At 31.0% G+C, this 14,260-nt stretch overlaps 1 pseudogene; it reads left to right on the forward strand.

Annotated features, from left to right (window-relative positions):
* The first annotated feature begins 5,379 nt into the window (after window positions 1–5,379).
* On the forward strand, window positions 5,380–13,515 carry LOC142505049 (protein trichome birefringence-like 34; annotated as a pseudogene).
* The last annotated feature ends 745 nt before the right edge of the window (window positions 13,516–14,260 follow it).

A 14,260-nucleotide genomic window follows, 5' to 3' on the forward strand; every position in this document is an offset into this window, starting at 1 on the left:
AAGATTCACACGGATGAAAATGGATCTGATATGATGACCAAGACATTGCCGAAATGGAAGTTGGAATACTGTAGAATTGTTGCAGGTTTGATCGAATTCACAAAATGAGCTTGATGGAGAGAATTGCTAAGTAATCAATCAAGCAATCTTTGAATTCAAAACCACCTAAATTTGAATTCAAAGAACACCATTTTAGAATTCAACAACACAATTAACAAATGGTTTGAATTAGTCAAAAATGGTTGGTTCTATTATGTAAGCAATGATGTTTTAATTTTTGTTTTATTCCCTAAACTTAACCTATAAATAACAATCCATTCTTAATTTCAAAATCACACCAAAACAGAAAATCCTCTCATCTACAATTATAAGTGTAGAAGTGAGACAAAGGATTTAATGTGAGATTTCTTAAGGAGTGTTTATCCTTGAAAGTTATAAAATTAGTGCAGAGAAGGTGGGTGTTAAAATCAGAGAGTTCTGAGTGAAATACTTAGTATTCTCAATTCTCTTGTCTTCTTTGTTATTAATAAAGAAGTGATCTCCTTGAGAGGTTTAGAGTGGACGTAGCCCAATCTTGGGGTGAACCACTATAAATATTGGTGTTCATCTTATTCATTGTTGATATTATTTATGATGTTCCGCTGCGAAGTTATCTTGTTTATTTCCCTGATATCCCAACAAATTAATGTTAAATTTTGATTTCACCTCGGGGACTTGATGATTATTCATGATAAGAGATATTAAAACGTGATAACTATAGTTCAAACTTAATTTAAATTATTTTACAATTTAAAATATTATAATTATAATGCTAACGTATGTATAACCATTGAAAGCGAACTTTCACAATTACATTTAAAAAAAAACTTCCATTAATATCTAACAAACTGAAAGTTATCTTGCCAGATTAATCGCATTCTTGTTGAAACCTCTTCCCTTTTGCTAGTGTATTGTTTTTTTCAGTTTCCGAAAATATAAATGTATCGTGTACGTGGAGTAACTAGTTATTGTTTTATATGATAGGAATGAATTTGGTATTTACAAGTGAAATTCCATAAATAACCTTCAAACAAAGGAAAAAAAATTATAATATTCACCACCTACACATTTTTATGTCATCCACATGACCTCATTACTATATTTTAACGTCTAAATAATGCAAATTTTTTACAAGATATAAAACGCATCTCCAATTCATTAATTCTAAACTACATGCTAAAAGGAATATTCTCAAAAAATTCCCAGCTATTTTATTTACAATAACTATTTTATTACCACATTAACTAAAATATCAGTACATTATTTTTTATAATGAAATTGTTTAAAATTATTTATTAGTTTCTATACTGAGTAAATTTAACTACCAAAATTAAAATGTTTAAACAATTACTTTAATTAACTTAAATCTTGAATTTTATTAATTTATATAATTAAACTTATTATTTAATTTAAATATTACACATGCAATTAATATTAAGATAAAACAATTAAATTTGGTTTTCATATTTATCCAATTAAAATTTGATTATTTTATTTGGTTAAATATAAATTTATAAAAGAATAATTAATATAATTATTGATTGAATAATTAAAGTTTTTAAAATAAAAACTTACAAATCTACAGAATAATATAATCAGATTATTGGTAGGTAAATTTAAAATACATTACATTTAATAATTAACATAATTAAATAATAAAGGCCATCAATAAGATAGCCTGGTCGTTGCAACACTGTAGCTTTCTCCAATCTAAGCAAGGAACCGAAGTTTAATGTTCCATAAGTCGTACTTGATGAAAAATGAGTCATCTTGTCGTGGTAAATAGCTATAAAATTTAATTCATGAATAACAAATAAACGAAACAATACATAAAATATGTCAAAAATATATATATTATGTCAATAATAAGTCAACACTACGATATTTTTCTACCTAAAATAATTTTTGATTAACTTTAAATTTGAAAAGCTTATTTTTACTGTTGCAACTATTCAAGTTACGGTTAAAAAAATCTTATAGAGAATATAAATATTTGAGAATAAACAATACAGTTTACCAAACACTGTAACATATCAATTTCTTTTTTTTTATTTGTTAAATAACATCTCACGACCACCAACTCCAAACACAACTCAACATTATTAATGTCTGAACTCAAAAATGTGTTATTATTTTATTGGGTCTTTTATTTTGATCCTTATATGAACTTGTACATATAATTTTTAAAAATTTAAAATAAAAAATTGTTCCCCTTATGAGCCGGGCACTATTGCTTGCTTGGCCTCCTAATATTAAGATATTAAAAATAATTTGATCTTACCTTAGATACATTTGAATTATTTAATCCTAACTTTTTATTATTTTGTATTTTATTTTATCTATTATCATTTTGTATTTTATTTTATCTATTATCTGACCTTGATAATAAAAACTATAATAAAATTCACACTACATTTAAATTTGTAATATTATGCTTCGCAAAGCTTTTCTGTTTTTTAGAACGTTTTATACATTATAGTATCATGTTGTAATACATTAAAAATGAGAAAAAAGTCAAATTGGTCCTCTAACTTCACATGTTTTATTTTTTAGTCATCTAACTAATCAAATTTGAATATTGGTCCTTTAAATTTTATCTTTTTGCTATTTTGGTATGTTTTTTTTTTAATCGAAATTTATGATTTAAACTAAAAATTGCTGATTAGGCTATAGAATATGATTGCATGACAACAAATTTGGAGATTTTCAATTTAGTGGGAAAAAATCCTATTGGAATACTACCCAAATTCCACCCCATCAACAGAAATTATAAAATATTATTTTTTAAAAAAAGAGCAAACCCGAAAAACAGGACGACGGACGCATAAAATAGGAAAAAATCCCAATTTTGTTTCCATACGATCGGATTTTACAGTTAAGTCAACAATTTCCAGGTGAAATTGAATACTTTGGGTTAAAAAGGGTGTTTCAAAAAAGGTTAAAAAGGGAAAAAATAGTCAAATTTAAAAGAATATTTTATAAATTAAGAGTGTTATTTACACTTCACTTTTGCTTAAACACATTTCACCTTTAATTTTTATACTCAAAATTGACAATGATACCCTTTAATTGATTGTACTTAATATTGGTAAAATTTTTATTTCTTAAATTTGTTATAAAACGTATGGTTAAATTTGTTACTCACATTAAATATAGAAAGAAAGATACACAAAGAAAATATTAAAAAAAATAACTTATAATTTAATTAGTCTTAATTTATATTTTATTTCCAATTCATCATTGTTATTTGTAAAATCTTTTTATTACATATATTCTTAATTTTATTGTCATAACTTAAAAAAATTATCATTTTTTATATTGAACATAATATCTTATGAAATAGACACTAAAAAATTTGTTCTTTCAAAATAACATATTATTTATAAAATTTATGATTAATATGTTTGTGTATTAAATTTATTTAAAAAAAAAATGGACATAAATTAATTTTTTTATTGTTTATCTATACACTATAAATAGGTTCAAATAATATCTTTATATTGTAGAAAAATCATGTTAATAATCATCGGGGTTATATATAATAGTGTACCGACGCACGCGTTGCTATAATATTTTTTTTATAATTAATTTGGTTTATATATAAATTAAGATTAAAATGTAATTATAAAAAATAGTGAGAGACTATATTGTAATTTTGATATAAGAATTAAAAACATAAGTAGGAACTGAACATATAACTTGTTGCTTAGAATTCAAATACTTTATTCACTGAACTATACGTGACTTACATTCAAGTTTTAACACTTTATTAATATATATAATTATTAAAACAGATCATACTACCAAAAATTAGTTACTTTAAGTGTCTCAAACTTAATAATATAGTATAGAAATATGGATATATATATGTAAAATAATGAAAATCTTAATTTTTAGATGCTTAAAATTCAAAAACATTATCCACTGAGCTATATGTGACTTAAATTAAAATTTTAACACTTTTTTAATATATATAATTATTAAAAAAGATCATGATACCAAAAGTTAGTTACTTTAAGTGTCTCAAATTTAATAATATAGTATAAATATATATGTAAAATAACGAAAAATCTTAATTTTAATCTAAACTATTAAGATATTTATTATTTAATCCCAAAATTAATAAAATTTTGGTAAATCAAAATTTTTACATCCCAATAACTTATTTTGAAAAAATAATTTTCCAGTATTTAGAATATACATACTAAAATTTGGTATAAATATAAATAATATAAAATTTTGTTGTTTTTTGTATTTTTATATATATTAAAATTTTGAGAACGTTTTGTTTTGTTGAAAATATTAATTTTTTTTTTGAATAAAAAATTTAATTGTTAACATACAAAATATTGTGTGTGAGTTTTTTAAGGTGAACTAAAATTTTATCATCTAAGGAAAAATATTTGAAGAATAATATTGTCTAATAATTAATTAATTAGGCAAGATGGAGTGTTATTAACACTTTTTTGAGTATAAATAATACTCCCGAATGAAATATGTTATAAATAAATTCTTATTATAAATGATTATCTTATTTAGTTAGATTAGAAAGATTTGTGATTAAGATAAACATATTAAGATAATATCTATAAAGATTTGTACCTGAATATTGACTCTCTTCTCTTATGAATTTTCTCTATTATTCCATATTTTATATGATGATTTATAACAAAAAGACCTTATTGCACCAGAACATATTTTAACGAATTAATTGATGAGAAAAATCTAAAATAAGCCAATTTATTAGACAACTTTGGTGATTTCTCCAACCAAATTATATATATGAGCTAGCATTTGGATTGAAGGATTTGATTTAAAATCCACATATCAAATCTATCATATGAGTCTGGCTTAAAATTAAAATGAACGATTTGAAGTATTGAAGAGTACTTTTTCGGACTCTAATTTCAAATTAACTTACTAAAATAGTCACAGTCATTTGAAATTCATATATTTCAAATTCTTTGATTTGAAATCCTTCATCGTATCCTATAATCCAAACGCAACATGAGTTAAATATTACAACTTCAAAAGATTTTTCAACATACAATATGTACATACTTATGTGTGTATAATGGAGTAAATGGAGGATTTTCAGAAGCAATATCTTTAAGCAAACGATTCATGAATATGACCCCCACTTCCCCAAATATATGTTGTATCGATCTAATTAACAATTTAGTTGTTACCACCTAATAAAAGACAATGCCTTAAAAATACTTCCCATGTCGTCGTTACACCAAAGCCTTTAAAGTACTGAATTTACTAAATCACCCAATTTCCCACTTCCATTGAATCCCGACAGATTCTGAAAGCTTATTCTCACCAAATGCCAGCAGCTTAAAGAAAGATCAGCACTAGACAAGTTAGAGGCACATGCATTAATGTAAGAGGATGTTTTAAGGTTGATCAATGAATGATCCAAGATTAATGGCGAAAAAGATGGGTTCACTCGCCGGAATATGGGACATACGGTGCAGCTTTCGGTCCCTGATAGGATTTCTTGCGGCGATGTTGGTGGCCGGAGCCATTTATTTGACGGCAGAGAGTGGCGAATACCTAGTTAAGAATGGAGATGGCGGTGATCAGAACGTGATAGAAAGGAAAAATGAGTCACCGTCGGAGTCTTCTTCTGAATGCGATGTGTTTTCAGGGAAATGGGTTTTCGATGATATTTCATATCCATTATACAAGGAGGAAGAGTGCACGTTCATGTCGGATCAATTGGCTTGTGCGAAATTCGGAAGAAAAGACTTGAGTTACCAAAATTGGAGATGGCAGCCTCACCATTGCAACCTCCCTAGGTACCCTTGCTAATTTGTTTCTGATATACAAATGTTTCAAAATATTTATAAGATCATTAAATATATATAATCTAGGTTATTTTTTAATGGAGTTTTACAATTTTCCTTTAATATAAAGGTTCAATGCCACAAGACCGTTATAGAGATTGAGGAACAAAAGGCTAGTTTTTGTTGGGGATTCTTTGAATAGAGGACAATGGGTATCTATGGTATGTCTTCTTGACAGGGCAATCCCAAAAGGCCAAAAATACATGCACAACAATGGGAGCTCACTCATCACTTTCAAGGCCAAAGTAAGTCTGATTATTATATTTAAAGGCATGCGATTTTTCATCAATCGATATATTAATTTTTATCATGCAATAATAAAGGAGTACAATGCGAAAATTGAGTTCTACTGGGAACCGTTGCTGGTGGAGTCGAATTCGGATGATCCAGTGAACCATCGGTTACCAGATCGAATAGTACGAGCACAGGCTATTGAAAAGCATGCCCGTCATTGGACTGATGCAGATATACTTGTGTTCAACACCTATCTCTGGTGGCGACGCCCTCAAACGAAAGTATTGTAAGTAGCTATCTAACTATTTATAGTGGCTTTATTGTTTGTTTTTCTGTGTTAAACACAACTCATGACTTTCAATTTTCTATCTGCTGTACATGATGATGTATGTTCCTATAATAAGATGGGGTTCGTTTGATAATTCGGATGGAATCTACAAGGATGTAGACATGCTACGTAGCTACGAAATGGCAATGAAAACGTGGTCGGACTGGTTGGAAATCCATGTAATCCGCGATTTTTCGCAGACGTTACAGTTGGTATCAGAGCAAGGGTCCTGTATAGGGTTGTGCCACCACCAGCTTCTGCCGCTAAGTCTTTAAGCCTCGAGTCTGTAAGCTTTTATGATTTAAATGTTTTAAATGATTTACTCTTATCATCTGCATGTTAACATGATTTACGTTTTATGATGATCTACCGTATATGTTTAACTGCTTTTATGATTTAAGGATCTACTGTTTTAAAAACTAGATTAAATTGCATGTTGGTTACGTTTGGAATTGGATGTATCTAAGAATTCGAATATTGGGCTTTATGAGAGGTTGATAATGATTTGACTATATTGATCTTTAGGTTAGTAGTACTGATGTTCTACTCTTTGGAATAATAAGTTAATCTTGAAATTTATGAATGCTTTTGGGACTTGTAGAATTTCTAAGAAATTACTGATGGTTCGTGGTTACTAGCTGAATTAATTTTTGAGGATTCCATGTAAGGATTAATGAATCGAATACTACGACGATTTTTAGAAATATAAAAATGCAGAATTTATTTAGCATACATGCTCTACCTGTTTGGACTTAAGGATTGAATTGTATGAATTGAGAATTTTAATGACCTAATTGTAATAATCAATAATTGAGGACTTAGTGTAAAAAAAAATTTCTAAGGGACTATTTTCGAACTTACCGAATTTTTGGGATTAAATTTCAAGTTTCGAGAATTTTAAAGATTAATGAGGCTAAATCGAAAATTTCATGGGGACCAAGAATGCAAATTTCGAAGAGTTGTAGGGACAAAAATGTAATTTTTGAGAACTTTAAGTGCCAAATTGCAAATTTCGAAAATTTTGAGGATTTAATTTGAACTTTGAGGAACACTTAGGTTGAATGAATAAATTTTCGAGGTTATGATAATTGATTTTGGGTTTAATAAACTTAAAATTTATGAAATTTATTTACGAGAAACCTATAAAGTGAGATTAGGAACGCCAAGAACTTATGGATAATTGTTGGATTCTTGAGATTTAGGACAAACGGATAATATTCGAGGAAAGTAAGAACTAATTTTGCAATTTTTAAGAAATTTGGGGGATTTGTTTGGCAGTAAGTGAAAAGCAAATGGTTTAAATGGCCGGAATTTTTGATGATTTAGATTTGAAGGGATATTTAGAACCTTGAGATATTTGTGTTATAATGTTATAAGAAATGGTAATCAAGGACATTGAGGATGAATCAATCTTGTGCTTAAAAAAAAATAAAATAAAAGAGAATTAGTGGTGTTCAACATAAGTTACCAGTGAACGAATATTAAGATTTTTACCGAGTAAGAAATCTAAAATCTTGATGTGGGATTTCTAGAATTGTATGGGTTATAAGCGAAGTTGATTTATTAGAGATAGTCTAAGGCTACCATGGGATAACTTATTAAGTTTTATATGCTAAAATTAATTAAGCATTGAGGATACGTAAGAATGCGACATTTGTTTCAACGAGGGAACTCCAAGGTCTTGGGCCTCAAATTTATTGCAATTGGGAAGATAATAGTTTAAATATGTAATTGGTGCTAGAATGATTTTATTATTTAGGTAGAAATTGATATTGTATATTTTGGGTGTTATGGATTAACGTTACTCGAGGATTAAGATTTGCAACAATTTTGTATTGGGGATGTACTTGTAATTAATTAAGTTACGAAAGTTTGGTGCCGTAAGATAAAGATTCGATTCAAGGATCTTAGGCTAATATTATTATGGGGTTGAGATAAAGTTTAAATCTTGAATGTATTATCGATGATAGGAATCGATCAGTAAATTTTGGTGCTAAGGTTTTTTTAGGGTGAACTGCATAAATACAAATGTAATAGATCAATGAACATTACGGGTACAATATAAGAAAAGTAAGACGCAATAAAATTCAGACTGTCATTTCTAATATTGGGAAGTTTGAGAAAATTCAGAATTCAAGGACATAGTAGAATAGAACTAAGTCGCCATAAGTAGTTCTAGGTTGCGATTCGCAAATAAGGATTTCAATAGGCATACTTAATTATGATTGAGGAGATATAAGGACATCTTAAGATTTATTATTTTATCAGAGTAGCGTAGCGGAAGCGTGAACTATTGGTATACTAGAACTAAGTCTAAACTTTTGATTATCAAGGATAAGCGAATTTCGGGGACGAAATTCAATTTAAGGGGGGTAGATTGTAACGTTCAAAAAATCGAAAAGTCCACATGAACCACATGCATGCAAATTATTAAATTTCTTTGGTATTTTATTAAATTCTTTTAAAGCATAAAATGCATGTTTATTTTATTAATTTGTGTTTAAATATTTTTATGCATTTTATGCATAATTCATGCATGGTAAAATTTAATTCATGAAATTTTAAAGGTTCATGTACTAAAGATTTTTAATTTGCACTTCACGCTCGAACGAGTAACGGAGACCGGAAAATTTTAAAGAAAATTATTTGATTTACAAGATTAAGTTTTATTAATTAATATTAGATGTTTTAAAGGTATTTTTCAAGAATTGGGATTTATTGGGTATTTTTACCCGCATGATTTTAATTTTTAACGGTACGCAAATTTTATCAAATCAGGGGGACTTTTGAGGGTTCGGCTAATATTTTCAAAAACTTTCCAACACGAAATATTTTTCAGGAGTATGTTTGAAATTAATGAGCCAACTTTTAAGTTCGTTGGGCTTAAAAAACTTTTAAGCTATTAATTATACATTTAGAGACCATTAGCTAATTGTTAAACTAATAAAATATAACTTAATTAACTCTACACCTATTCTTCCCCACCACACCAACCGACAGCCTCTTCATTCATCATAATTCTTCTTGTTTTCCATTCCATTCTCTCGGTTTTCAGCTCCTTTTTCAGACATGCTTCGGTGATCACTTTTGCAAAGAAGAAAATTTCTCCGGCGTTTGCCCATTGCTCATTTCTTCGACGTTCTTGCGTAGGAAGCATCAAGGCATGCATTGTATCATTATTTCTGCATCATTCACGTCGTTATATGCTGTCATGTGTGTATTATTTATGCTTGGCTCGGTATTTTCATGACAAATTCTCATGGCTTCGGTTTTCATGATTTAAGTTTGCATCTTCTTGGAATCTCACGTTTTTTTAAGGTTGCAAGGGGACTGCCGATCTGTGGTTTTGTGGGCGATCTTGCTGTGTTTAAGGTGAAATGGTGAAGGAAGTCTATGGAACACTCGGCTATGGGTGAAGGCCGATGGCTTCATGCGTGTGGCTAGGGTCTTGTATGATCTGTGTGTATGGTTGGGGAGAGATCGGTTGAGCACAGGGACGGAGCCAGAAATTAAAGTTAAGGTGGGCTAGAACTTAATATAATAAGTTAATTTATATATATATATATATATATATATATATATATTAAATATGAGATATTAATATGAAAATAGTTAACAAAATGACATTCGTATTTTTTTTAAAAATAACCTATTGTTTCTAGCGTATTCGAAATAGGAGAGATAATTTTCAAAAAATAGTTTAATCAATATCATTTTTCAAAATTTATATATTATTTAAATTAATATGTAACCCGTGTAATATAAGACAAGTTTCACTTAAATTCAAAATTTACATTTAAAACTATTTTAAATGAACTTTCAAAATTAAATTCTATTAAATAAAAAATTTGTTAAAATAAATTTATCATTTTTACGAGTTATTTGCATCAAACCCCTTTTGAAATATCGAAAATCTATATTTATTCACTGTGAAAGTTAAATAGATATTCTAGATATTAACTTTTATGAGTTATTTGCACCGTGATATCTTTTAAAAAAATTAGACTGTGCTTAAATCTCTATATATATTTAAAAAAAAAAATAAAATTGACTCGAATCTCTATAACTCCTTGTAAAAAAAAATTGGGCTGGGCTACAGCCTAGGACGGGCCAAGCATAGGTCCGTCCTTGGTTGAGCATGGACTGAACCACGTCGTGGCTCGATCCCAGCCAAGGAGCCAACCCTTGTGGGTCTGTGACGGGGTTGGGTGAAGGCTGGAAGTTGCTGGTCTTGACCCTTAAGTGGTTCGACGGGGTTAGTGCGCGGTTGGACGCGGGTTGGTTCACTTTGTGGTGTAGCAATCGGTTGAGAAGTGTGGAGTGTACGGGAGGCTAGCCGAGAGTTCTTTGGGTTCTTAGGAGTCCTAGGGTGGTCTAGGGAAGGTCAAGTCGTTGCTGGTCCAGTTGGTTTTGGGATTGGGGACGTAATTATGGAAATGGTGCAAATGGAGTTCAAGTGGGTTATTTTTAGAAAAAGTTTCCAGCAGCTGTTCACGGGATGATTCGAGTGTCTAATGGTCTGGTCTTGGTGGTTTTAAAGCCTTTTAGATGTTCCTTAAGTGTGGTAAAAAGTTGGGAAAAATTTGGTTGAGTTTCGGGTCGGTTCGGGTTAAAACCGGGACCTCGGTCCAAGTTTTAAAACAATTTGGTTAAGGTATGAAATGGACTCGAGTTTACGACTAGAAATGATTTTAAATATGTTTTGGTATATTTTTAAGAGTTTGGTAAGTTTCGGATAAAAATGATGAGTTTTGGATTTATCCGGGATTTAATTGTCGTACGAAACGTTAAGTAAAGAATTAATTGAAACGCCTAGATTTAAGATTAATAAAATTATGGAAAATTATATTTAAACTCAAATAATTATTAGAAGTCTAAGTTTTTAATTTGGGAATTTTATGTTAAGGTTTGATTTAATTCGGGATTAAAGCGCATTATTATGTTATAATTAAGGATTAATTTAAAGGTCATCGATTTAAGCCAAATAAAAATATGGGAAAATTCTTGTAGGCTTAAATAATTATTTGGGACAAGTTAGAGTCATTGGAATTAAGAAAAGGTCACAAACGTGAAATTTTACGTCTAGGGGTGAAACGATAATTTTTGGGTTTCCAGAGGCAAAATGGTCATTTGGCACCCGGGGTGAGATTTTGGACCTGGCAGCGCCCTGAGCACATTTTATCATGATTTAAATGTTTATGCATCACATTTATGAGGTTTACGCAATTATGATAAATACGGTGCATGCATGATTTAAAGGAAAAAGTTACGTATATGCATATTTTTAATAAGTGATGAATACGATGACACATTTTGAAGGAAGTGATTTAGTTGTGACTAACACGATGACACGATGATATGATTGGAGATATCGTGAGGGAGAAGGCCCCAGAGGAAGCCCGTTTACGGGAGAAGGCCCCAGAGGAAGCCTGATGATCGTATTTCCATTGACATGATATGATGACATGATAGGCTCGGGCTCAGTTGACGGGTGAGAGTGTCGCTGATGTCCCCCGCCGCCGGGTACCGCGGTTACACGTAGATGGATCCATCGACTGACATGATGACATGATGATACGAAAGTCACAGCTAATGAACTGAATTCAATTAAAAGAAAATGTATACGTATATGATGATATGAGATGACATGCGTTAATAAGATACGATTTTACACGACACGTATATGTATATGATGACATGAGATGACATGCTTTGACACGATACGATTTTACATGACACGTATATGTATATGATGACATGAGATGACATGCTTTGACACGATACGATTTTACACGACACGTTTACGTTATGCTTTTAAATTCATGAAAGATATGTTGAGTATGATATTTTTCACTGCTGTGTGCTATGTATATGTACTTGTTATTCCTGGTATAGGTGTGTTGAGTCTTTAGACTCACTAAGCGTGTGTTATGCAGGTGAGCTTCATGATGAGGAGACTTGAGGTGCCGAACTCTGAGTAGGCAGACCTGGCGCGGTGACATGACCCGAGGACCACATATTTTCCGCATAATGTTTTATGATATTGAGAGGAGAGGAATATTTTCATACTTTGATGATTTTAAGATTTTTATACGTTTATGTTCACGTATGATTTTGGATGATGGTAGTTATTTTAAACTACATTAATTTTATTACCAATTAAAAAGATTATTTTAAATGTTATTTTTTTAATGCGAGTAAAAAAAAAAAATATTTCCGCGAAACTGGTACCAAGTCTCTTTGAACTATGTACTTATGCCAGGAGGTCATGGGTTTGAGACTTGGGGAGGTAACACTCCACCAACCTGGTGTGGAGAGTCCTATAAGTAATGACGCATGTGGAAAGCCCGTGAGGGAGAAGGCCCCAGTGGGAACCCAAGATGGGACAAGGCCCCCGAGGAAGCTCAAAATCGAGATAGCCCATGGTCGTTACAATAAAAGGCGTCTTTTATTGTAACGACCATGGGCTAAAGGCGCCTTTTATTGTAACGACCATGGGCTATCCCGATCTTGGGCACCCTCGGGGGCCTTGTCCCATCTTTGGGTTCCCACTGGGGCCTTTTTCCTCACGGGCTTTCCACATGCGGAAAGCTCGTGAGGGAAAAGGCCCCAGTGGAAACCCAAGATGGGACAAGGCCCCCGAGGGAGCCCAAGATCGGGATAGCCCCATGGTCGTTACATGAATCATTTCAGGGCGGAAGAATGGGGAAATTCCATGGGCGAAAATTGTCCCAATGAAACCGAAGCCATCAGGGAAGAAGGATACTGGGGAAGAGGATCGGATCCTAAAATGATGCGGATAGTGGAAAAAACAATCGATGAAGTTAGACAAAGAGCAGGATTAAGTGTAGAAATAATAAATATAACTCAGCTTTCGGAGTATAGAAAAGTAGGGTTGGAGTAACTCAGCTTTCCTCAATTTACAGGAAACAATGGGAGCCTTTGAGTGAGGAGCAGATTTCTAACCCTCTTAGTTATGCTGATTGTATACATTGGTGTCTTCCGGGAGTTCCTGATGTATGGAACGAGCTCTTGTATGCTTATATTTTCAAATACCATTGATTTGGACGTCAAATATATATATTATTTTTTTTGTATTTTCATAATTATTGTCGCAATTGAACTTAGTATTAGAATTCTTCAGGGTGTTGGCAAGATTGCTATGTATATATATGTCTCGCAGAAATTGAAATCAGATTGATTTTGACCAATTAGAGGTCCAAAAATCTGTGTTGGTCAATTAATTATCATGACCGATTTTAAAATTTTCGAGTTGAATTATGTAATGTCCATTTTTGTCGTTGTTATATCCATATTGTATTCGTGTAAAATTTGTGTTGTCCTCTTATCTTTAATTTCATTTATTGTGAAAATTATATCAGTGAGGATATTATTTTTAACTCCAATTGTTATATGTTAATCTCCAAACTGCTTGGTGCCCGAGCAGAATATTAAAAAACCAATATTAGTATATTAATCTCACAACTCCTTCCAAAAACAAAATTAGCTAGTCACCTGATATACCAGCACTCGCTTGTTCGTCCATATTCAGGTTAAGACGTCGGTAAACCTGTTCCCATAAAAAAATAAATAAAAAACTGGAATAACATTTAATAATGAAAAAAAATGGAACCTTTGAAGCAATGTAGTTTCGCCTGGGGATGTAAATGAACCAAACCGTTTGCGAGCTATTCGGATCTCGGCTCGATAAAAAACTCGTTTGAGTTCGTTTGTTAATCATATCAAATCCAGCTCAAGCTCGATTTCGAGCTCGAAAAATTAATCAAACCAAGCTCAAGCTTAAGGA

Source organism: Primulina tabacum, chromosome 10 (genome assembly GCF_025594145.1).
Source record: "Primulina tabacum isolate GXHZ01 chromosome 10, ASM2559414v2, whole genome shotgun sequence".
In the NCBI taxonomy this organism is placed as follows: domain Eukaryota; kingdom Viridiplantae; phylum Streptophyta; class Magnoliopsida; order Lamiales; family Gesneriaceae; genus Primulina; species Primulina tabacum.